Source organism: Echinops telfairi, unplaced genomic scaffold (assembly GCF_000313985.2).
Source record: "Echinops telfairi isolate 266 unplaced genomic scaffold, ASM31398v2 ScPeMD7_31;HRSCAF=116, whole genome shotgun sequence".
NCBI classification, from domain to species: Eukaryota; Metazoa; Chordata; class Mammalia; order Afrosoricida; family Tenrecidae; genus Echinops; species Echinops telfairi.
The window spans coordinates 13,981,774-14,005,232 of NW_022103928.1; the positions used below are offsets into that span (position 1 = coordinate 13,981,774).

The window sequence follows — 23,459 nt, forward strand, 5'->3', positions numbered from 1 at the left end:
ATGTTAAAAAAAAAAGAAAGAAAAATCTGAAGGAGAAAACAACAGGACCAATGGATCTAGGGGGACACAGGAGAGGGGAAAGCGGGGGAAGTTAAGGGGATTGTCAACAAATCCAGAGAGAAGGGAACAAGTGATCTAAAACCGATGGCAAGGAGGGTATAGAATGCCTGGTATGACTTGATCGAAGGAAATGTAGCTGCAAGGAATTATTGAAACCTGAATGAAGGCCGAACATGACAGTGGGGCAAGAGGAAAGTAAAAGGAAATAGAGGAAAAAGGAAAGAACTAGGAAGCAAAGTTTATTCATAAAGGTCTAAATACAGGCAAGTGCATATGTAAATACATTTATATATAGTGATAGGAAAATAGATCCATGTGCATATACTTATATGTTAAGTATTAAGGCAGCAGACAGACATTGGGATTCAACTCGAGTACTCCCTCAATGCAAGAACACTTTGTTCTAACAACCCAACATTCCGTGATGCTCACTTTCCCAACATGGTCGCTGAACACAAAATGGGTACATAAGCAAATGTGGTGAAGAAAGCTGATAGTGCCCGGCTATCAAAAGATATAGCATCTGGGGTCTTAAAGGCTTGAAGATAAACAAGCAGCCATCTAGGGAGAAGGAACAGAGCCCACATGGAAGAAGCACATCAGCCTGTGTGATCACGAGGTGTCAACAGGATCAGGGACCAGGCATCAAAAGACCCAGAACAAAAAATCATTATCTATGTGAATGAGGGGTGGGCAGAGTGGAGACCCAAAGCCCATCTCTAGACAACTGGACATCGCCTTACAAAGGTATCACAAGGAGGAGACGAGCCAGTCAGGGTGCAATACAGCACCAACAAAACATACAACTTTCCTCTAGTTCTTTAATGTTTCCTTCCCCCCACTATCATGACCTCAATTCTACCTTAAAAATCTGGCTAGGCCAGAGCATATACACTGGGACTGATGAGAGCTCGAAAGACAGGGAATCCAGGATAGACAAACCCCTCAGGCCCAATAATGAGATTAGCAATACCAGGAGTGTAGGGGGAAGGTGGGGAGAATAAGGAGGAACTGATCACAATGATGGACATATAACATCCCCCCCCCCCGGGGGGACAAACAAAATAGTGAGTAAAGGGAGACAATGGATGATGTAAGATATGAAAATAATAATAATTTATAATTTATCAAGGGTTCAAGAGGGAGGGAGGGTAGGAGAGGAAGGGGGAAAAAATGAGGAGCTGACACCAACTGCTCAAGCAGAAAGAAAATAATAAGTGAACTAAAATCCATGAAAGAAGGGCGTATGATGCCTAGTGGGGTTTAATCAAGGGCAATGTAGCAGTCACAATTATAACCCCGAATGAGGGCCAAACAGAATGGTGGGACAAGAGGAAAGTAAAAGGAAAGAAAGGAAAGAACCAGAAGCAAAGGACATTTATAGAGGTCTAAATATAGGCATGTACATATATAAAAATATATATAATGAGAGGGGAAGAGAACTATGTACTCATACCTATATATTAAGAATTAAGGTTGCAGATTGACATTGGGCTTCAATTCAAGAACTCCCTCAACACAAGGACACTTTGTTCTAACAATCTAGCATTCTGTGATGCTCATCTTCCCAACACAATCACTGAAGACAACATGGGTGCATAAGCAAATGTGGTGAAGAAAGCTGAGGGTGCCCAGCTATCAACAGAGATAGAGTCAAGGGTCTTAAAGGTTTGAAGATAAACAAGCGGCCATCTAGCTCAGAAGCAACAAAGTCCACATGGAAGAAGCACACCAACCTGTGTGATCATGAGGTGTCTATGGGATCAGGTATCAGGCATCTAAGACCCAGATGTATGATGGAGTGGAAACCCAATGCCCATCTGTAGACAATTGGACATCCCCTCATAGAGGGGTCACAGGGAAGAGATGAGCCACTCAGGGGGCATTATAGTATCGATGAAACACAAAACTTTCCTCTAATTCTTTGGTGCTTCCTTCCCCCCACTATCATAACCCCAATTTTACCTTAAAAATTGCATTAGACCAGAGTATGCACACTGCTACACATAAGAGCCCACAACACAGGGAATCCAGGATAGATAAACCCCTCAAGGCCAACAAGGAGAGTAGAGATACCAGGAGGATTAGGGGAGGGTGGTGGGGAGAAAGGGTGAATCGATCATAAGGATCAATCTATAACCCCCTCCCAGGGGTACAAATAACAGGCAAGTGGGTAAGGGGTGATGGAGGACATTGAAAGATATGGAAATAATAATCTATAACTTATCAAGGGTTCATGAGGGAGGGTGAGCGGGGAGGGAGGGGAAAGAAATGGGGAGCTGATATCAGGGGCTCAAGTGGATAAAGAATGCTTTGAAAATGATGATGGCAACATATGTAGAAACGTGCTTGACACACTGGATGAATGTATGGACTGTGATAAGAGCTCCCAATAAAAGTACATGGGGGAAAAATATAGAATATGATGATGGCAATATATGAACAAAAGTGCTTGATACAACAGACGGATGTATGGATTGTGATAAGAGCTGTAAGAGCCCCCAGTAAAATGATTTTTTTTTAAATTCTAAGTAGAATTTGTGAGTTCTGTGTGATCATTAGAATGAACTACGGAGCCAAGCAGAGTAGCACATTGTGCCATGAGAAGGGTGGCTGGTGTTAGAATTAGTAAAACTGTTGGAGGGTAGAAATACGTTTAACCTGCAATTCATAGGAATCAGCCTTGAGTTGTTTGTTGGTGGTGACTCTTTCTCCGCCTCCTAAAGGTAGACACAGCAGACATTGCTACACCTTTGAAAACTAACACACCCAATGAAACCAGCATTATCCTAACACCAAAACAAACAAACAAAAAAGGCATAAGAATATAGATCAATATTCCTCATGAACATTGTTGTGTCCTCCAAAAATATAAACCAATTCACAGTACTGTAATTATGCTCCATTTCAGTGATATGATGACATTCTCTGTTGTAAATCCTAATCTCTATGATGCCGATGAGGCATGATCAGAGGCAGTTAGGTTAATACCATCTACGGGATTAGGTTGTATCTTAATCTTTTTGAAGATTAAAAGCGTCCACAGTTGAACAAAGGTGGAAGAATCGTAGTACCACCAAGAAAGAAGAGCCAGGAGGAGAGTGTGACTTTTGGACTCAAGGTGCCTATTGTGAGGACTTCCTAGCCCAGCAAAAGATTGATGCCAAGATATAGCAAAAACTCCAAGGAGACAAGGGCTTTCCCCCAGTGTCGAGAGAGAAAAATTCTTCCCCTAGACCTGATGCCCTAAATTTGGACTTACAATCTCCTAAACTGTAAGAGAATAAATTTGTTTAAGTCATCAACTTGTGGTATTTTTTAATAGTTTTATTAGGGTCACATACAACTCTTATCACAGTCCATACATACATCAATTGTGTAAAGCACATTTGTACATTCGTTGCCTTCATCATTCTCAAAACATTTGCTGTCCACCTAAGCCCCTGGAACTTGTGGTATTTTTGACATAAGAGAATTAGATAACTAAGACAAACATTGGTGCAAAATTTCTAACATTAGCTAACTGAATTCAGAAATATATTAAAATGCTAAAAAAATCACAGTAGTTTGTTACATCAACAGGATAAAGATGAGAATCTATCTTATCATTTCAATTCTTCCAGAAAAAACTGTTGGGTCATGATAAAGAACACCTATAAAGCTACTGCTAGAATTACATTTAATCAAAAAGACTGCCTGCTTTTCTCCCCAAATTAGAAAATATGCAAACTTGTCCATTCTATTTTTACTGAACATTTTACTGGAGGGACCTGCCAGTGCAATAAGGCAAGAAAAATGAAAGGAATATAGATGGAAAAGTAGAAGTTTTTATTCATAGAAGTCATGATCATTCACAAAGAAAATCCTTGGAAGAAGCACACACCCCCTCTAATAAAAAGAATACACATGTCTAAGCAACTCACAGGATATGGGATCAATATATAAGTAAAAATCAATTCTACTTTAAAATATATATAATCAAAAAATAATGGACAAATGAATTTTTTTGTAATACCATTAAAATAGTATTAAAAGGCATTGAAAAGTTAAGGATAAACTTAATAAAATATGCCCAAGACCTATTAGCCATGGAAAATTACAATACATGGCTGGAAAAACAGTTTACAATCTAAATATATAGACTAGCCCCATGTTCATTAATCGAAAAAGGTGAAATGTTTACCATTTAAAATGTTTACTTTTAAATTTTAACCTTTTAACATTTAAAAATGAAAATTTTTAACATTTAAATTTTAAACATTAACAAAAATTGACCGAGAGATGTAACACCAATTATAATCGAAGCAGCCTTCGTTGTAGATATTGGCAAGATGATTCCAATTCCAAAATGATAGCCAAATCAATTTTAAAAGACCAAGAGCGAAAGATTCACTGATTTCAACTTACTCATAAACAACAGTAGGCTAGTGTGGTACGGTGAACATACAGAATCAATGGACATCACTGAGAAATCAGAAGCAGACTCTTACATTTACAGATGTTATTTTTAACAAATTTGCCAAGGCGTTTTAACAGGAAGAGAAGTCTTTTCAATTAATGACGCTAGAAAAAAATTCATGGGGAAAAAATTACCTTCAGTCCTTCCCTCACTTAACACATAAGATAATTAACTCAAAGCAGGTGCCAAGAATTAAATGTAAAAGCTAAAAACACAAAACTTCAAGAAGAAAATCTTGACACTTGGTTTGGATAAAGATTTGGGATATAGGTTTATGTACACATATTTAAATGCTAAGTATTAAGGTAGCAGACAGGCATTGGGTCTCTGTACTCATGTATTCCCTCAATGCAAGAACACTTAATTCTATTAAACTGGCATTCTGTGATGCTCACCTTCCCAACATGATCACTGAAGACAAAATGGGTACATAAGCAAAGGGGGTGAAGAAAGCTGATAGTGCTTGGCTATTAGAAGATACAGTATTTGGGGTCTTAAAGGCTTGAAGTTACACAAGCGGCCATCTAGCAGAAAACCAACAAGCCCACATGGAAAAAGCATACCCACACCAGCCTGTGTGATCATGAGGTGTCAATTGGATCAGGTATCAGAAGACCCAAAACAAACTAATACAGTGATGCAAATAATGGGGGTCGGAGAGGAAACCCAAAGCCCATCTGTAGACAAGTGGACATTCCCTCACAGAAGGGTTACAAGAAATGGGTCAGACGGGTGAAGCATAGCACCGATGGAACACAACATTCCTCTAATTCAGTGGTTTTCTCAACCTTCCTAATGCCACGACCTTTTAATACAGTTCCTCATGTTGTGGTGACCCCCCAACCATAAAATTATTTTTGTTGCTACTTCATCACTGTAATTTTGCTACTGTTATGAATCAGGTGACCCCTGTGAATGGGTTGTTCGACCCCCAACGAGGTTGCAACCCACAGGTTGAGAACTGTTGCTCTAATTCTTTAATGCTCCCCCCATCCCACCCTACACTATCATGACCCCAGTTCTACCTTACAAATCAAGCTAGAGTGGAGCATGTATACTAGTACAGATAAGCACTCTTGACACACAGAATCCTGGACAGATAAACCCCACAGGGACAGTGATGGGAGTAGTGATACCATGAAGTTAGGGGGAAGGTGGGACAACTGAAATGTGGGCAAAGGGAGGCAGCAGATGGTGTAAGATATGAAAATTATAATAATTTATAATTTATCAGGGGTTCATTAAGGTGTTAGGATGGGGGACGGAGGGGGAGGGGGGAGAGGAGCTAATACCAAGGGCTCAAACAGAAAGAAAATGTTTTGAAAATGATGATGGCAACGTTATGTACAAATGTGTTTTATACAATTCATGTATGGATTGTTATAAGAGCTGTAAAACCCCCCAATAAAATGATTTATCAAGAAAAAAAAGAAGAAAAGAGCTCTTAGATATGCAAAAATAATAAACAATAAATTATGTCGATAATTTAGACTACGAACACACATACACACACAAAGTGTTCTTTGAAAGACACAAATGTAAATAATGAAAAGCAAACCACAGGCTCAAAGAAAATATATTCAAAAGTTCCATATGCAAAAAAACCTAACTGCCAACAAATAAATTCCAACTTTTGGCAACCCTATAGAACAGGGTGAAACTGCCCCTGTTGGTTTCCGAGACTTTATCTTTACAGGAGTAGAATGCCTCATCTTTCTCCTGCAAAGCAGTTAGTAGTTTTGAACTGCTCACCTTGCAGTTAGCAGGCCGGCACATAATCCACCAAGCCACCAGGGCTCCAACTTGATCTGCATAGGACTTTTAAAAATAATATATGAAGAATTCTTCCAATTTAATAATAAAAGGGGAAATATCATTTAATGAATAACATTTGAACAGAAATTTCTCCAAAGAAGATAAATAGCCAACACATATATGGAAAGGTGATCAGTATCAGTCATCATGGAAATAACATTAAAATCAATTGAGACACCACTTCAAACTCTTAGGATAACTAAATTAAAGTGACTGACAACACCGCATGTTGAAAAGATGTGGAACAATTAGAACTCTCACACCTCACTGGTAGAAGTGTAATATGATAAAAATCAATTTGGAAACAGTTTGACAGGTAAAATTTTTAATTAATCATTTTAAGAGATATTATGACAATCCATAATTCTGTTAGATCAAGCATAATTTTACAATTGCTACCACCATCAGCTTCAAAACATTTTCTTTATTCTTGAACTTTTTTATATCAGCTCCTCTCTCTTCCCACCCTACCCCTTGGGAAACCCTTGAAAAAACATACACACACACACACACACACACATATTGCCATATCTCACATCATCCAATGTATCCATTCACCTGCAATTCTATTGTTTGTTCTCCTCGAGTAGAGCTATACAGTCATCACTGCTATCAGCTCCCATTTCCTACTCTTGTCCCCACTCTCTTCCCAAACACTCAGGGAATCATTACTCCTGTTACTGTGTCTGAAGGTTAACTATCTTCGCTTTCATGCATCAAATGCTCTTAATTATACAAATGAACATATGCAGGCCTAACAAGATTAATGAGGTAAAACAAAGACCATAATATCACGGGGAGGAAATATTAAAGAACTAGAAGATAGTTTTTCATAGTGTTTCATCCATGCTATACTGCTCCCTAGATGTATCATCCCTTCCATGTGGCCTTTCTGTGAGGGACTGTCCAATTATCTTACAGTTGGCTTTTGGGTCTCCATTTTTCCACTCATTTCTCGATGACTAAGGATCAGAAACATTCTTTGTTTCTTGGCCATGCGGGTAACCTCCCTTATGAGTCTTCTGTTTCAATCTTTTGCTCACTTCCTCCTCATTGGGCAAGTCACTTTTTTTATTGTAAAATTGCAGGATTGTGCAGATTTTAGTGATAAGCCCTTTGTCTGATATGTCCTTGTTAATATCTTTTCTCGGTCTGTGGGCTCTATTATTACTCTCTTGATGAAGTCTTTAGATGTATACAAATGTTTTATCTGTAGTAGGTCCCACTCCTCTATTTTATCTTCCTCTGAGCGTGTATCCTTCCTTATTTCTGTTAGCCCATGTTATTCCTTGCACCAAGGTTCTTAGCTTTGTCCCAATTTTCTCGTTGTTGATCGTATAGTTTGGGGTTTTACCTCGAGGTCTATGATACAACTTGAATTTATTCTTGTGTATGGAGTGAGGTAAGGGTCTTGCTTCATTTTTCTCCAGGTAGATATCCAGTTTTTCCAGTACCATTTGTTAAAGAGGGCATCCACTTCCCATTTGACATTTGGGGGGCCTTTATAGAAGATCAGTTGTCTGTATGCTGCTGTTTTTATTTCTGTTCCTATCCATCGGTCCATGTGTCTATCATTATACCAGTACCATGCTGTTGTGACAACCGTGGCTGCATAATAAGTTTTAAAGTCAGGTATTGCAAGCCCTGCCATTTTCTTCTTCTCCTCCTCGAGGCATTCTTTGTTAATTCTGGGCGTCTTCCCATTCCATATTAAGTTAGTAGTCAATTGTTCCATTTCTTTGAAAAAGATGCTGGGATTTGAATCAGGAATGAGTTGAACTTACATAGTCCCTTAGAAGGAATTAACATCTTTACAAAATTGAGGCTTCCAATCCACGAGCATGAGATATTCTTCCATTTGTGAAGGTTCCTTTTGGTTTCTTATAATAATGTTCTCTAGGTTCCCTTGTACAGATCTTTTTGTTGTTGCTGGGTAAATCCCTAGACAACTCAATGTATGCTTGTTATTATGAAAGGTACTACATTCTTTATCTCTTTTTCTTTACTCCCATCAGTTGTATATAGCAATCTAGTTGGATTCTGTGTCCTGTATCCTGTTGATCATGTATCCTGCCATGCTACAATCTTCATCTATCATTTCTAGCACTCCTATTGTGGAGCCTCTGGGGTTTCACTGCTTCTTTCCCCAGATGAATACCTTTGAAAACCTTCTGTTGCCTTATGTTATTAGCTAGAACTTCCAGGACAACTTTGAATAAAAGTGGGGACAAGCAGAATTCTTGTCTGATGCCCTTTTTCAGTGGGAATATTTTTATCTCTTACCATTGATTGTAACACTGGCTGATGGTTTTTCATATATAGTTTGTATTAAATTTAGGTTTCTTCCAATCTTATCTTTTTCAGTGTCTTAATTAGGAATGAACGTTGAATGTTGTCAATGCTTTTTCAGCATCTATTCATATTATCGTGTGGTTCTTGTCCTTTTTCTTGTCAATGTGGTGGATAATGTTGAAAGATTTTTCTGATGTTGAATCATCCCTGCATCCCTAGTATGAACCCAACTTGGCCATGATGAATTAATTGTATTATATAAGTTTGTATTCTATTGGGCAGAATTTTAAGGATTTTTGCATCATGAGAGATATCAGCCTGTAGTTCTCTATTCTTGTGGGAACCTTGCCTGGTTTGGGTATCAATGTTATACTAGCTCCATGGAATGTATTTGGGAGCTTACCATCCTTTTCTATGCTATGGAATGGCTTGTGTAGAATTGGAGGCAGCTCTTCCCTGAATGCTTGGTAGACTCTCCTGTGAAGCCATCTGGACTGGGCCTTTTATACTTCTTTTGCTATGGGTCTGCTCAAGTTCTTATCCATATGAGATAATCTAGGGGGGGTTTGTTTTTCCAGCTATTTGTCCATGGCTTCCAGATTGTTGTATTCATTGCAGTACAGACCTTTGTAGTGTGTAATTAGTCTTTTAATTTCATTAGGGTCTGTTGTAATTTCCCATTTCATCCCTCATCCTGGATATTGGTGTCTGCTCCTTCTCTTTTGTTAGGTTTGTAAACAATTTGTCAATGCAATTAAGCCTTCTGAAGAAACAGCTTTTTACTGAGTTGATTTTTTTCCCACTCATTTATCTCCACCCTGATTTTTGTCATTTTTTTTTCCTATTAGAAGGATTACTCTGTTGACTTGGTCCCAAACTGCATGGTGAGTATCTCCTATAAGTCTCTCTTCCTTCTAAATATGTGCATTTATTGCTATCAAACATCCTCTGATAGCCATCTGGGCTGTGTCCCATAGGTTTTGGTATACTGTATTCTCATTCTCATTAGTTTCTAAAAGCTTCCTAATTTTGTCTCTAATTTGGGCTATTTCCCCTTTCCTTCCGAAGAAGAAAGTTATTCATCCACCAAGTATTTGCCCTTGTTTTTTTTAATCTTTCTCTTGTTGATTTCAAGTTTTATGATATAGCGGGCAAAGAAGGAAGTCTGAATGACCGCTATATGTTCAAATTTACTCAAGCTTGACTTATGTCCCAGGATGTGGTCTATTTTTCAAATACATAGCATGTGCACTTGAAAAGAATGTAAATTTTTTTACAGTTGGGTAGAGAGCTCTATGTCTGTCAAGTCAACTTTCCTAATTGCAGAGTTTAATTCTGTAGCCTCCTTTTGAGCATCTTTCCCACTGACCTGTCATTCTTGGAGAGTGGCATACTGAAATCTCCTACTAGGATTGTTGATCCTGTGATTTCTTTTTTCATCTTTGAAGGATTTGATTGATGAATTGTCAGAAATAGGAATTGCAACTCCTGCTATTTTTCGATTCCCACTAACTTGATATACTTTTCGCCATCCTTTGATCCTCAACCTGTTTTAATCTGTGAGTTTGAGATGTGTCTCTTGCAGAAAATAGATTGATGGGTATTGTTTCATGATCCAGTGTCCTAGCCTTTGTCTTTTAATCGTAATTACATCCATCTGCGCATTCTTTGCTGTCATACTGTACTTTTTGTGTTAGATATTTTCTAACTCCCTCCTTAGTTGTTTGTTGTATGTGTGTGGAAATTCATTCTTGCCTTCTTTTCACCATTGGGTCAAAGATGACTTGGCATTGCTTTCAGTATGTTGACTTCTGGATAGTATTATACTGTGCGGTAGTCGCATGTTTGTGTTCTATGGGTGTTGGTCCTCTGCCCAATGTGAGTTAGAAATTAATTTTTGTATTGCTGGGCTTTTTTAAAAAACATATCCTCTAAATTTTTCCGGATCTGGGAAAACTCTTATCTCTCTAGTCTGATGGAGAGTTTGGCAGGGTAGAGGATTCTTGGGTTACCATTATTCTCATTCAACTTTTGGAATATGCTGCTCCCTTAACTCTTCTTCCTGGTTTGTGCTGATATATCTGAGTATATTCTTACCTGATTACCCTTATCCATGACTGCATTTTTTCTCTACCTGTTCTTATCATTTTCTCCTTTTCCTCAAAGTTAGTTTGACTACTATATGCCTTTGTGTGTTCTTTTTGGGGTTCAGTCTAATTGGTGTCCCCTCTGCTTCCTGACTGCTTCTCTGATTCTCCATTATTAAATTGGGAAAGATTTCTTCCAAGAATCCCCTTGCTGTTTGGCTATTGTTTTTTCATTATGTCTTACCCTTGTATCCCAATTATTCAAACATTGTTCCTATTCATAGCATCACTCATTGTTCTCAGGTTTTCTTCACCTTCTTTGATTATCTTGTTTGATAAATTCTACTTGGTTGTCTTTGAGGTTGCTGATGCAATTTTCCACCTCTTCCATTCTGTTGCGGAGGTCTTTTACCCTTTTCTTCACTTTAGCTGACTCATCCCTTAACTCTTGTATTTCCCTTTGGTAAGTGGACTCTACCCTATTATTTAATCCTTTTTCTGTATTGATTCCCTCATATTCTGTATGTCTCTAAGCAGCATTCTGAAGATTTCTTTCTGTGGCAATTCAAAGTTTACTTCTTCTATGTATATCAGTAGGTTCAGGCCCTCCTCCGGCACTGTATTTTGTTTCTCTTGCTTTCTTTTAGTGGATAATGGTGTGGTTATTTTCTCATGGAATTTTGGTGGAGCTCGACGCCATTTTCCCAGAAGTCTAGGAGCACATGTGTTTTCTTTCTCAAGGGCTAGTAAGAATGATAGTAAGGACTATCTGGAGCCTGCTGTGCTGTGCTGTGCTGTGGATTCAAGCTGTGTCTCAATCTCACTAGGGTTGACTCTCTCTAAACAGTCAGTTATATATTTGGAGGGCAACCTGGGTCTCTCTCTCAGGCAGCACAGGTGGGGTGATCACAAGCAGCAAAGTTGGTGCTAAGCAGGCCGATAACAGGCAGCACAAGCCAGTGCTCATGGGCCACTTGGGACTGGGGTGGGATGGGGTGGGGCTACTCAAGGGACCTGGGTGCAGAGTGTGCGTAAGCACTTGTCTGGAGAAGTAGCACCAGTCTTACCACGAGCAGCTAGGGAGGCACTGGGAAAGCTATGGAAAAGGGGATCTCAGCATGGTTGTGCTGCTTTCCCCGTAGGCAAGAATCTGGGTAGGAAGTCTAAATTGCTACTGCAGTGCCCTGATTTGAGCCCAAGTTCTAAGTTCCCTGAGTTTGCCTGCGTTAGTAGATGGGTGAGGCTTTAGTCAGTGCTAGAAGGGATTTCAATGGTGTGGGAAAAGGGAGACCTTAGCTGAGTTCAACTATGTCCTCCATGCCCAGGAATTAGAATGGGGAGTCTGAACTGAATCCCACAGTGCCAAGGGTCTAGGCCCAGTGTCTAGATTTCCCTATGGGTCCCTTACCAATTTTTCTGATTCACACGAAGAGAGATCTAAGTAGCATATTCTCCGTCAGCTCCATCTTCCCAGAAATCTCTGAACAGTTTAAAAACTTAAACATACTCTTACAATACGTGCCACGGATACACTTAAAACATGATGCTAAGCAGAAGGAAGACACTAAACCTAGTGTCTAGCAGGTTCAAACTGTCGACCTTCAGGTGAGCAGCTTAACCACTGTGCCACTACGGTTTCTGAGCAAGACACTAAACACATATAGTTTATTTATAGTTTCGTTTATTTGACATCCTCTAGAACACACAAACACATCTATAATGCCAGATAGCAGTAGCCTGAAGCTGGAGCTAGGCTGGAACATATTTGACTTTAAAGAGGCACAAGAAAACTATTTAGGGGGTGGTGGACATGTTCTGTTACAGGATGGCAAACTTGACTTGACTGGTTTATAAATAGCTTCTTACTGGAACACAGTGGTGGCCATTTGTTTATACACTGTCTATAACCACTCTTACACTAAAGTGCAGTTACATAATTGTTACACAATCCCACATGACCTACCAAGTTTAAATCATTTACTCATCAGTCCTTTAAGAGTTTGCTGGCACCTGTTCTTTATCTCTATTTACTATGTGGGGCACTGGGGTTATAAGGTTGTATGAATGTGTCAAAATACATTGAAGGGTACATTTAAAGGAGATAGTTTGCTAAATAAACTATACTTCTGTAAATCGGATTTAAAAGGAATAATTGCTTGAAAGAGGGTAAATCATGATGTACAAATTATTAGTCCTAAAAACGGTTTTTAAAAAGCTGACACAAAATATAAGGCAAAAGAGACAACATTGGGCTTGTGATTGAACTTTAACAACTAAAAACATTATTTTAGGCATAGTTCATTTTTATTACACTAGAAGATTATAATACTGTAAAGCAATTCAGAAACTATGATATTAAGATCAGTCAACATGTTTTAAAGGCAAGATACTTACTTCCACTGACGTCTCTCTTCTCCCATCCTCGCCCATGTACCCTTGTCCCCCACACCACCAAGGAACCGCCTGAAAGAATGGACTTTTACATAAAACAAAGAGAGAAGGATCTCCATTTATGCCTCATCCTAAAATTCCCAGCAGCTACTATAGTAAATCCCTACTTGAAAAACTCGTTTTCAATGGGAATGTTTGTAAAGAAGTGAATTTTATAATATATTTAATTTTGAAATTGTCATTTTTATGCAATATAAGCCAAAAGAATGCGAAAGTAAAAGAGCAATTCTGGGAGAAATTTATTCCAATGCAATCATACAAACTGAGTAAAAATGCACTGTGAGAAACTTACAAAGGATTGTTTATCTACAAATGTGTGATTTTCCATCAACTGATACTTCAAATACCTGATTCCTAGGATGACATATTCAATACAGTATAATAAAGTGTCTCACCTTGAGTGTGGAGCTATATATTGTATAGAAATTAAAGTCATAGCATATGTATACAGCTTCAAATTCTAATTCATTCATTTTGTCTATTCTTACTTGTTATTAAAACAACATGTTGGCAGTGAATCATTTTATGGCTCATGTAAGACAAACATGCAGAAAATTGTGGGAAACAAATACAGACCTAGACGTCTGTTCATGGCAAGATACTCAATCCCAATACAACCTCAGCCGGGAGGCTTCTGAAGCCTCAGCTAAAAAGTGTGCCTGTGGCTGAAATGACGTTTGCCTTCATGAGAAAACTCCAGTGTAGCTGAAATGAGGCTGAAACTGGCAACCACTGGCCTCATTTGAAATTTTATTCTATAAATTGAAAAGCAATGCAATGTTTGTCTTTTTTTTTCAATTCCAATGCATATATTAAACTAATAAATTAAACAAAGACCTTTTTCCTTGAAAGCATTTTGCTACAACCTAAAGGTAGAAAAATAGGATCAATGTAGAAGCCCCTCCCCAACAACGATCTTCATAGCTCATTTCAAATAACTTTGAAGTATTTTATAGCAAGTTCCTCTTGATAATCTTTATTCTAAATACCACTGTTAAAATGCCATTCAAAGAAGTGGACAAGAAACTAATTAACAAGAATGTACAAATTACACAAGAAGAAAATATGTGTATTATCTACATAAACATACATATATATTAAATGCATACATACTTGTAAACTCTTTGTGCCATGGTCACAACTACCTCCTCACAAGTCAGATAACCTGCTTCCTCCCACTGTTTCTTCCTTCAATTACTTACTCTCTGTTCTGAGTGCACTTAAAAAATAAACATTTATGAAATGTCTACAATCTGATCAACTTGTTGTTAGGTGTTGTCAGCGCAATTTTTAACTCGCGGCGGTCGCACGTGACAGTGTAACTTCCCCACGGAGCTTTATAGGCTGTAATCTTTTTTTTTTCTTTTTCCTGTGTTTGAAATGAACTTGTAAGTTATTAAAGACTCCAAGTCCACTTCAGTTTTACTTTTCCTTCTTTTTCAGCCACTCAGACCAATATTTAGATCTGAGGGACAAGCGATCTGAAGGGGTACAGGCTGCGATCTTTATGAAGGCAGATCACCAGATCTTTTTCTCATGAAACCAGTAAGTGGGCTCAGCACTTCACTATTGTGCCACCAGAGTTACTTTGGAATATCTTAGCCAAATTGGGATTGATGAGCATTCAGAATAATACAAATTATTGCACCAAGAGTTCCCAAACTGAAAAGACTATCGAGCAAAGTCAGCACACTAGAAGACTGAACTCTAGGACCTCAGAGAAGGAGATGCTTAGGAGTGCCTGGGATTGGGCAAGGAAGCCTCTGGCCCCACCCCCCACCCCAGATTTGCTGTACTATGTGGGGCCAAGGGCTCTCATTGGAGGGAATGGCATAAACTTTAACTTGTAATAACATACTCTGGGCCCAATATTCAGATTTTTGAGTCAAGTTCCCCTTGTGTTGTGTACCATCAAGTCAATTCTGACTCACAGCAAACATATCCGACATACTAGAACTGCCCCACAGGGTTTTTTAGACTGAAATCTCTATGTGGACAGATGGCAAAGTCTTTCTCCCATAGAGATACTGGTAGATCCAAACCACAGTTATTTTCAATAGTAGCACTTAATCAGTGCAGCTCCAGGGACCCTTCTTCGATTCAAGAAGGGCTCAAGACTCTTCATCTACACCGTATTCCCAGGTGGGGCTGAATTTCTTTATCTCAGAACCACTGGTGTGAGTATGTGTGCATGGCCCCTTTGAAGAATCTGAGTTTCCTGTAGTTAGAGAAGAAGTTGGCACTAAATATGTAGTAAGTCCCCGTTTGGCATCCCAATATTATTTTCAATACAATAATTTTAAAGGTGGGCTATAAGCACATCAAACAACATAACTACTGGGATAAGAATGATCACTGTTAGTAAACAAATAAATGAATTAAAGAGACTAATAAATTTCATTTTGATTATTTAAAATATTAAATCATTGTTTTTTTCTTCACCTCTTCTATGTCATCAAATCACTGTCCTTTCACGTCCCTCTTCAGTCGTGGAAACAAAAAGAAGTGTATGGAGTGAGGTAAGGTAAGTATGGTGCACGGGGCAAAAGAGGCATGCTGTTTTTAGCAAAAACTGACACAATGAGATGGCTGTGTGAACAGGTACAGGCTGTGGTGACAAAACCAGTCCCCTGTCTGCCACAAATCAAGCCTTTTTTGTTGTACTCTGCTAGGCAATCTTTTCAGAACCTTTAAATAGAAAGCTTGTTTAACAGTCAGACCTGGTAGAACAAATGACAGAGGTACTATCCTCCTCACATCAAAAAACAAATGAGCATTTTAATCTGTGATTTCACTTGACGGCCTTTTTTTGGAACAAGGTGATGATGGCATCTTCTACTGGACTGAATGATGTTTGCTTTCGGGGTTGAAAGAACATCACCATGTGTCATCACCAGTAATGATGGTGGGAAAAAAGTGTAGGCCACTTTGGAGCTGCTCTTTCAAAGCACGGTATGTTTCCAGTCAATGCCTTTTTTACTGTTAGTTAGAACCTAAGGCAGGGGTCCTCAAACTACAGCCCACGGGCCACATGCGGTCCACCGAGGACATTTATCCAGGCCCCCGGGTGTTTTTGCCCTGTTTTGTTTTTTACTTCAAAATAAGATATGTGCAGTGTGCATAGGAATTTGTTCATCTTTTTTTTAAACTATAGTCTGGCCCTCCAACGGGTCTGAGGGACCGTGAACTGGCCTCCTGTTTTAAAAGTTTGAGGACCCCTGACTAAGGCAATCCTTCTCATTCCCAAATCTTCTCTTAAAATTCGCTGAATGGAACTCCAAGATAATCCAGATAACTTCCCCATCTCTTCAATGGTGGTTGTTGGTCTTCGAGCACCAGTGCATGAATTTTTGTCAACATTTTCATCCGTTCAGGAAGTTGACAGACATACAGAATGAGGCTTGTCATCCGTCAACATTTCACCTTTTATGAAAGAGAAAACACCACTCAGCGTTTTCCCCATAGCGCTGTCCTTGTAAGCTGTGTTCAATATCACAACAGTTCCTATGGTATTTTTCCTAAGCAGGAAACAAAATTTCACAGTTGCACACTGTTCTTTTAAATTGGCCATCACAAAAATCGTGGTTCGAGCAAAACTGCCTTTATGAAAAAAATACACTGTGATCAGAGACCCTTCCTAGGCGACGCCAGTGGGTGCACTAACTCAGAGCAAGCTGCCTTTTTTTTTTGGCAGAGCAAGTTGCATGTCACCTAACTGGGAAACTACATAGTATGAAAGCTCCGCCCAGCAGAGCTTTTTTCCTGATGTTTTTTGGGCTCCCTCTCATATGTTAGGCCTTAAAGCTAGCCTTAATAATCTTAAAAATGTCAAGATATTACAAACCATCTTCTCGAATCACAGTGCTCTAAAACTGAAATCGACAACAGGAAGATTGTGGTGGGAGGGGGTGGAATAGATGAAAACTGAACATCTTGCTTATAAACTACTAGGTAATTAAAGAAATAAAGAATTAAGTTTATTAAACACTGCTAGAAACAAATCAGAATAAAAACACAACATACCAAAACCATTGGGACACCACAAGGCAGCATTCAGAGAGCAATTTACATTAATAAACATACAAAACAAAACAGAACCAAAGTCATCACCATAACCTAATACCTGCAACAATTCGAACAAGAGCAGTAAAATAAACCTTTAACCACTAGAAGAAGTAATAAATAGAGCAGAAATAAATGAATAGAAAACAGAGAAACAACAAAAAGAATTAGTAAGTCCGGAAGTTGGTACTTTGAAAGGCTCAACAAAATTGACAAATTATTGGCAAATGTAAAAGGAAAAGGATATGAAGCAAATTTCAGAAAAAAGAAAATGGACAACATTATAACAGAACCAACCCCAAATAAAAAAGATAATAACATAATACTATAAAGGACTGCACTCTAACAAACTACAAAACCCAGAAGAAATGGATACATTTCTAAAACACACTGCCACCTAACACAAACTGAGGTAGAAAACCTTAATAATGGGCCTTTGCCATCACTTTCACTGAAGAGTCAGGTGAGACAGGGGCTACCAAACAGGTAAGGGAGGCTGTGCTGCACAGCAAGCCTGCTTGGCCAGAGCAGCCACCACAACAGCAGGAAGAAGAGATGGCATCTCTCTCCAATGGAAGACAGGCTTCTGAGCGTGAACTCACCCATCTATGTCCTCTATAGAGAGAGCAGAGTGAGCTGATATCGCTCCAGTGCCACAGAATGATAGCCCCAATCCTGTGGTCCAGATTATTTATAGACTAAAAATCAGGGGTGTCTATGATTATTTCTGGGCTGTTCTGCAACAGGATGAAAGAAGTGAATGGACTTTTAAACTAATCCAGGATGCTATTGAATTAAATGCAGCCAATTAAATAAGGCAGCATTTTCGGGGAATTCTGTTAAAGGCACTGTAAAAGGATCTACATAAGGAAAGGGTCTCTATCACTGCAATAATCGCAGAACAGTCTTAGAACTATCAAGTTAGGCATCACAGGTGAGGTCAGTGGAATGAATGAAAGATTCGATTCAGGAACTTGAGTTCACTGATGATATTCTGAATTGGAGGCAAAGAATTATCACACCTGGCAGCTTGACAATGTGTTATTAGGGAATATAAGCTTTGAGATGATGGACTGCAATATGTAGACCAACTTCTCAAACAAGACGTGAGAAATAACTCTTTCTGGAACCAAAGCTATTTTGTAATTTTTAACACTACTGGCTTCAACGATCCTGTTGTATTGGACAGAGAAGTCCAATATATTCTGGAAATGATCAAACTAGTACCCCAAATTGAAAGTGCATGGAACTATTTGAAAAGCAATTTACAGGACCATGGCCTTTCCAAATATCCCAGTCTGATTAATCAAATACTTGATTTACAACCAAGTCACAGCTCTCCCTACCTAACAGCCTTTCTTGTGGATATCTATGAAGACTTGCTAGAAAACCAATGTGACAACAAGGAGGGCATTCTTAATAAAGCATTGGAGCTGTATGAAATCCTAAAGGAAAAGAACACTATAAGAAAGGAATATTGGAAATATATCAGAAGATCCTTTCAAAGCAAGCAGTAGTGATCAGCCAATGAACAACAATAACACCATCCTAAAGAACTTGATGGATGCCTTGATTTTTTTAAGGGACTCCAATGAAGAGTAAGAAACTAGAGTAACCATTCCCTTTGCTTGTGTTGGGAACAGAAAAGTGAAATGTTATTTATTCCCTTTACACAGTAAAATGTGCCCTGCACAGCACTGCTTTTTAACAAGAACTAAACATAATGCTCCTTGAGTGCTGCTGCTATTCAGACAAGCTCTAAGTAATTGGGGTTTTCTTAAAGCAGAGAAAACTGGGGATGAATTGGGGGCCCCATAAAGGAATTTGTATAGTCTTATCAACATTCAGTCTAATCCCTTAGCATCACCTCCTCCCGAAACATCTAATGGTATGAGAGTCAGGGTTTACAGTAATAATGATTCCAGGTAAGTTTTGTGTGATGCAGAAGAGGCGGTGACCTGAATATGGGCAGAGAGAGCAGGGACTACAATTGTTACATTACAGCTGCTATGCCACACTGTTGGTATCTTGCTATCGCTGTAACCAACTAAAGCACACCAGCCTATGTGATCACAAAGTGTTGAAGGGATCAAGTATCAGGCATCATCAGAACAAAAAAATCGTATCATTGTGAATGAGGGGGAGTGCGGAGTGGAGACCCAAAGCCCATCTGTAGGCAATTGGACATCCCCTTATGGAAGGGTCATGGGGAGGAGACAAGCCAGTCAGGGTGCAGTGTAGCAACGATGAAACATACAACTTTTCCTCTAGTTCCTAATGCTTCCTCCCCACCCCCGACCCCCCACTATCATGATCCCAATTCTACCTTACAAATCTGGCTAGACCAGAGGATGTACACTGGTACAGATAGGAAACACAGGGAATCCAGGGTAGATGATCCCTTCAGAACAAGTGATGCAAGTGGCAATACCAGGAGGGTGGAGGGAGGGGGCGGTTGAAAAGGGGGAACGGATTACAAGGATCTATATATAACCTCCTCCCTGGGGGATGGACAAGAGAAAAGTGGGTGGAGGGAGATGTCGGGCAGTGTTGAAAGATATGAAAAAATAATTTATAAATGATCAATGGTTCATGAGTGAGGGGGAGCGGGGAGGGAGGAGAAAAAATGAGGAGCTGATGCCAGGGCCTTAAGTGGAGAGCAAATGTTTTGAGAATGATGAGGGCAATAAATGTACAAATGTGCTTTACAAAACTGATGTATGTATGGATTCTGATAAGAGTTGTATGAGCCATTAATAAAATGATTTTTTTAAATTTTAGCTCCTAGGAAATTGTTAGTTACATACAGAATCCCAGAATTCTCCCATCTACCACTACAATGTTATAAATACCACAAAATGAGTTCTTTTACTAAAAAAACCTTTCAAATTTCTTAAAGTTATAAAGTAAAAACTTCATGATCTTGCACAGCCTTTTTTACCCAGTTCATAATATATGTTATAAATCATTTTACTAATGCTAACATCAATTTTTATCACAGCTCACTTAGTAAACTGGTGGATTCTGAAAGTATTGAGAAGTGCAAACTTCTGCCGCCAGCAACACATTATTCCAGATTCCCACTGGAAATTTACGGACAAAGAGAAAGGTGACAGTAGGATCCAAAAGCAATGTTTAAAGTATTAGGGCAGTAAGAATGCCCAGAATGCACCTCAAGAGTTCTTGAAAGCATCAGTGTCCTATGCAGCATATATGCTAGCTAGTGGCTCAACAGTCAGGGGCCATTATAGAGCATGGGGGTGCAATAGTGCACACATGAAGGGAAGCACCAAACACCTTATGGGAAACTCGGAAGCAACCATAAGTCCAAACCTCCTGTAAAAGTAAAACTAAATTATCCTTATCCTAAAAGGATAAGCAGACATGTGAACACAAATGAATAGAACAGGCAAGCTTTAACCTTAGATATTAATGGAGGAGGCTTGATGGCATATGGGTTAAATATTGAACTAAACCTTGGTTAAACATTGGCAGTTTAAACCCATCCATCACTCCAGGGGAGAAAGATGAACTTGTGCCAATAAAGAGTTATAGTTTTGAAAATCCTAGGACCGGTTCTACTCTGTCCTACAGGGTCACTCTGAGTCAAAATTAGTTCAATGGGAATAGCTTAAAGATTTCTATATTATCTTTTTTTATTATGTTTTCAGTCAAAGTTGTTCTGGTAAGTAGAATTCCAAGATTCCCACTTGCTCCATATACTTACCCCTCCCTTGTGATGTGGGCAGGATTGTGGCTGTGAGGGACTTCAATTCTGTCACTGAGTTTCACTTTACAGCAAAGGTAGGATTACTGTCCCAAATCAGCTGATTTTAAGCTAATTTTTCAGAAAGGAAATTCAGAAAGCATCTGAATCAGATGCTCCCTTAGAAACTAGACCAACTTGACGGAAGAGATTCAAAGTGTGCCAGATCCCCTCCTGGCCTTGGAGAAGTAAGCACAGGGGATGAAAGGGCTAATGACAGCTGACAGTGGTCCCCAGTCAGGAATTAACAAGAAAAGGAGGGACATACAATCACAAGGACATGAACTCTACAACAGTCACATGACTGAATTCTATATAACTTCTGCTCTACCCAACGGTAAGACAGTGAATACATGTTATTTTAGCCATTAGAGAGAGAATCCGCTAGGCAGCCATAGAAAACACAATCATCTGTCCCAATGAGTAACACTGACACAACTTTTTTGAAGTCGTTTGCTTTAATGGGTGAGAATGTGGGGTAACCTGGTAAAATGCATGACTTTAGAGGAGAGACGAGCCAGAATAATGTCGATTACACGGTCAAAATTTCAGAAATCCTGCAGTATCTTATGCCTCATGGATTAAAATTTTCATAGACGGTATCTTAACGAGTATCTGTTCCAAGCACCTCATTTTCTAGACAAGACACAGAGTGCAGACTGACTTATCCCGGTCCAGAGAGAGATAATGACCACCTGAGAGGAGCTCGTTACTCCAGCACTGTAAGTTGCCCCTGCACATCTGCCAGGCCTTTCATGCAGACTTTAGCAGTTGGGCTTCACTGTGGAGGGGAGAAGAGAAAGGACACCTCCTCTCTCTGCGACCACCTGAAAACTCACGGCCACGCAGTCGATGCCAACTCACAGCGACCAACCAGGACATGGAAGAACTGCCACGTCGGTGTCTGAGGCTGAATTTCTTTACAGGAGTAGAAAGCCCTCATTAAAATCCCTTAAAATAAGTACCATCGTTCTAGTAGCACTTAAAGCAACCATAAGAAGGATTCAAAAATGAAACGTGGCATTAATGAAGTCGATGTTCACTTGAGCATAATCACTACTGAAAAATAGATGTGAGGAATACTGGAATGGAAAGATAATGAAATTTTTCCACAAACTTTTTAAAACCTCGAGTATCCTGTGTCCCTAGAACAGTGGTTCTCAACCACAGGCAATTCTGGTCCCCGCGGGACATCTGCAATGATCACAAGACGGGAGGAAGGTGCTCCGGGCATCTAGTGGGAGAGGTCGGGATGCTGCTACCCTCCCTGGCAGACACAGGACAGGACCAGCCAACAAAGAATCATCTTGCCCCAAATCCCTGTAGGGCTCAGCCTGAGAACTCCTGCTTTAGCACGTTTCCCGCTTCCCACATTCACCATGTGACCCACCCCAACTCTACCTTCCTGTGTACTTAGTAGGCAGAGCCCCCATATTCAGATTTTCTCTGGCTTCGACTTAAAAATAGGTGTATTTTTCACCTCCTTCTCAGCAAGTTGTAGGTTCTACTCTAACAGCCCAAATGTACTTGGACAGCTCACGATTCCTTCAGAGACAACGTTTTAACAAACACGTGCTTTCTGAAACCCCTACGGGAGAGTCGATTCCCCTACAGCTCAGAGAGGAACTGTTCCCTACAGGTTCCAAGGTTGTAACCTTTATAGCAGTGGTGTCAAACTGGTGGCCCGCAGGCCACAGGCAGCCCCTGAGGTAATATTTTGTGGCCCGCGATGCTCTCAAATAAAATGAAAATAGAAAAAATTGTTATGAAGAAAATAGGGTTTAGGGGAGAGGGAGGCAATACCATACACACAATTCTCTTGTTAACCCTTTAATTACTGAAGACCAGTACACATCTGGCCCAGTGCCTTTCCTGAGGGCCTGTGGATGTGTATCAACGCGCTGACTCAGTTCCGACGACGTTTGGAAGCGATATGTCTGCCACTCTCAGTGTCACGTAATGTAAACAGGTCCAAATAGCGAAAAGGTTAAAAAGAGCACTCTGGGTTGTGCCGTTATGAATCATACCTAGTGGCAGTGCTAATTAACATTTTTAGAGGGAAGCCATTATGATTGTGCATCACGTTTGTCAGCTGTCCAACATTTTGTGCTTTTTATTAGTTACTTTGTTATATTTTCTGGTTATAACATAAGAGGTAAGTGAAATCTAGGAGGAAAATGCTGGCAAGTTTCAGATTTAACCCCACCCCCACCCCTGGAAGAATTTATTTCAAAAGACAGCATTGAATCTGCAGCTCCGGGAGACGGACAAATCTGATCGGAGCACACAGAAGCAGATGAAGGGGGAGGAGGAGACAGTGGAACACATCCTGGTCCACCAAGCCTTGAGGATGATATTCCCATTAGAGCAGCCAATCCAGAAAGGACAACATGGCCACCCCCACTATGAAACATGACACCCCTTACTGACCCATAGCCCTACAGGGGACAACACCAGAGACATAGTG

General features: G+C 39.7%; 1 protein-coding gene, 1 non-coding gene and 1 pseudogene across 3 annotated transcripts in view; 1 reads left to right on the forward strand and 2 right to left on the reverse strand.

Moving 5' to 3' along the window:
* Positions 1-23,459, reverse strand: part of SLC25A26 (solute carrier family 25 member 26) — a 153,282-nt gene that overhangs the window by 63,098 nt on the left and 66,725 nt on the right. The gene's annotated exons all lie outside the window — the stretch shown is intronic.
* LOC115869593 lies at positions 14,534-14,654 on the reverse strand. The gene has a single exon (XR_004046264.1). It is a non-coding gene; the product is annotated as a small nucleolar RNA SNORA61 (small nucleolar RNA).
* On the forward strand, positions 17,764-18,743 carry LOC105978559 (annotated as a pseudogene).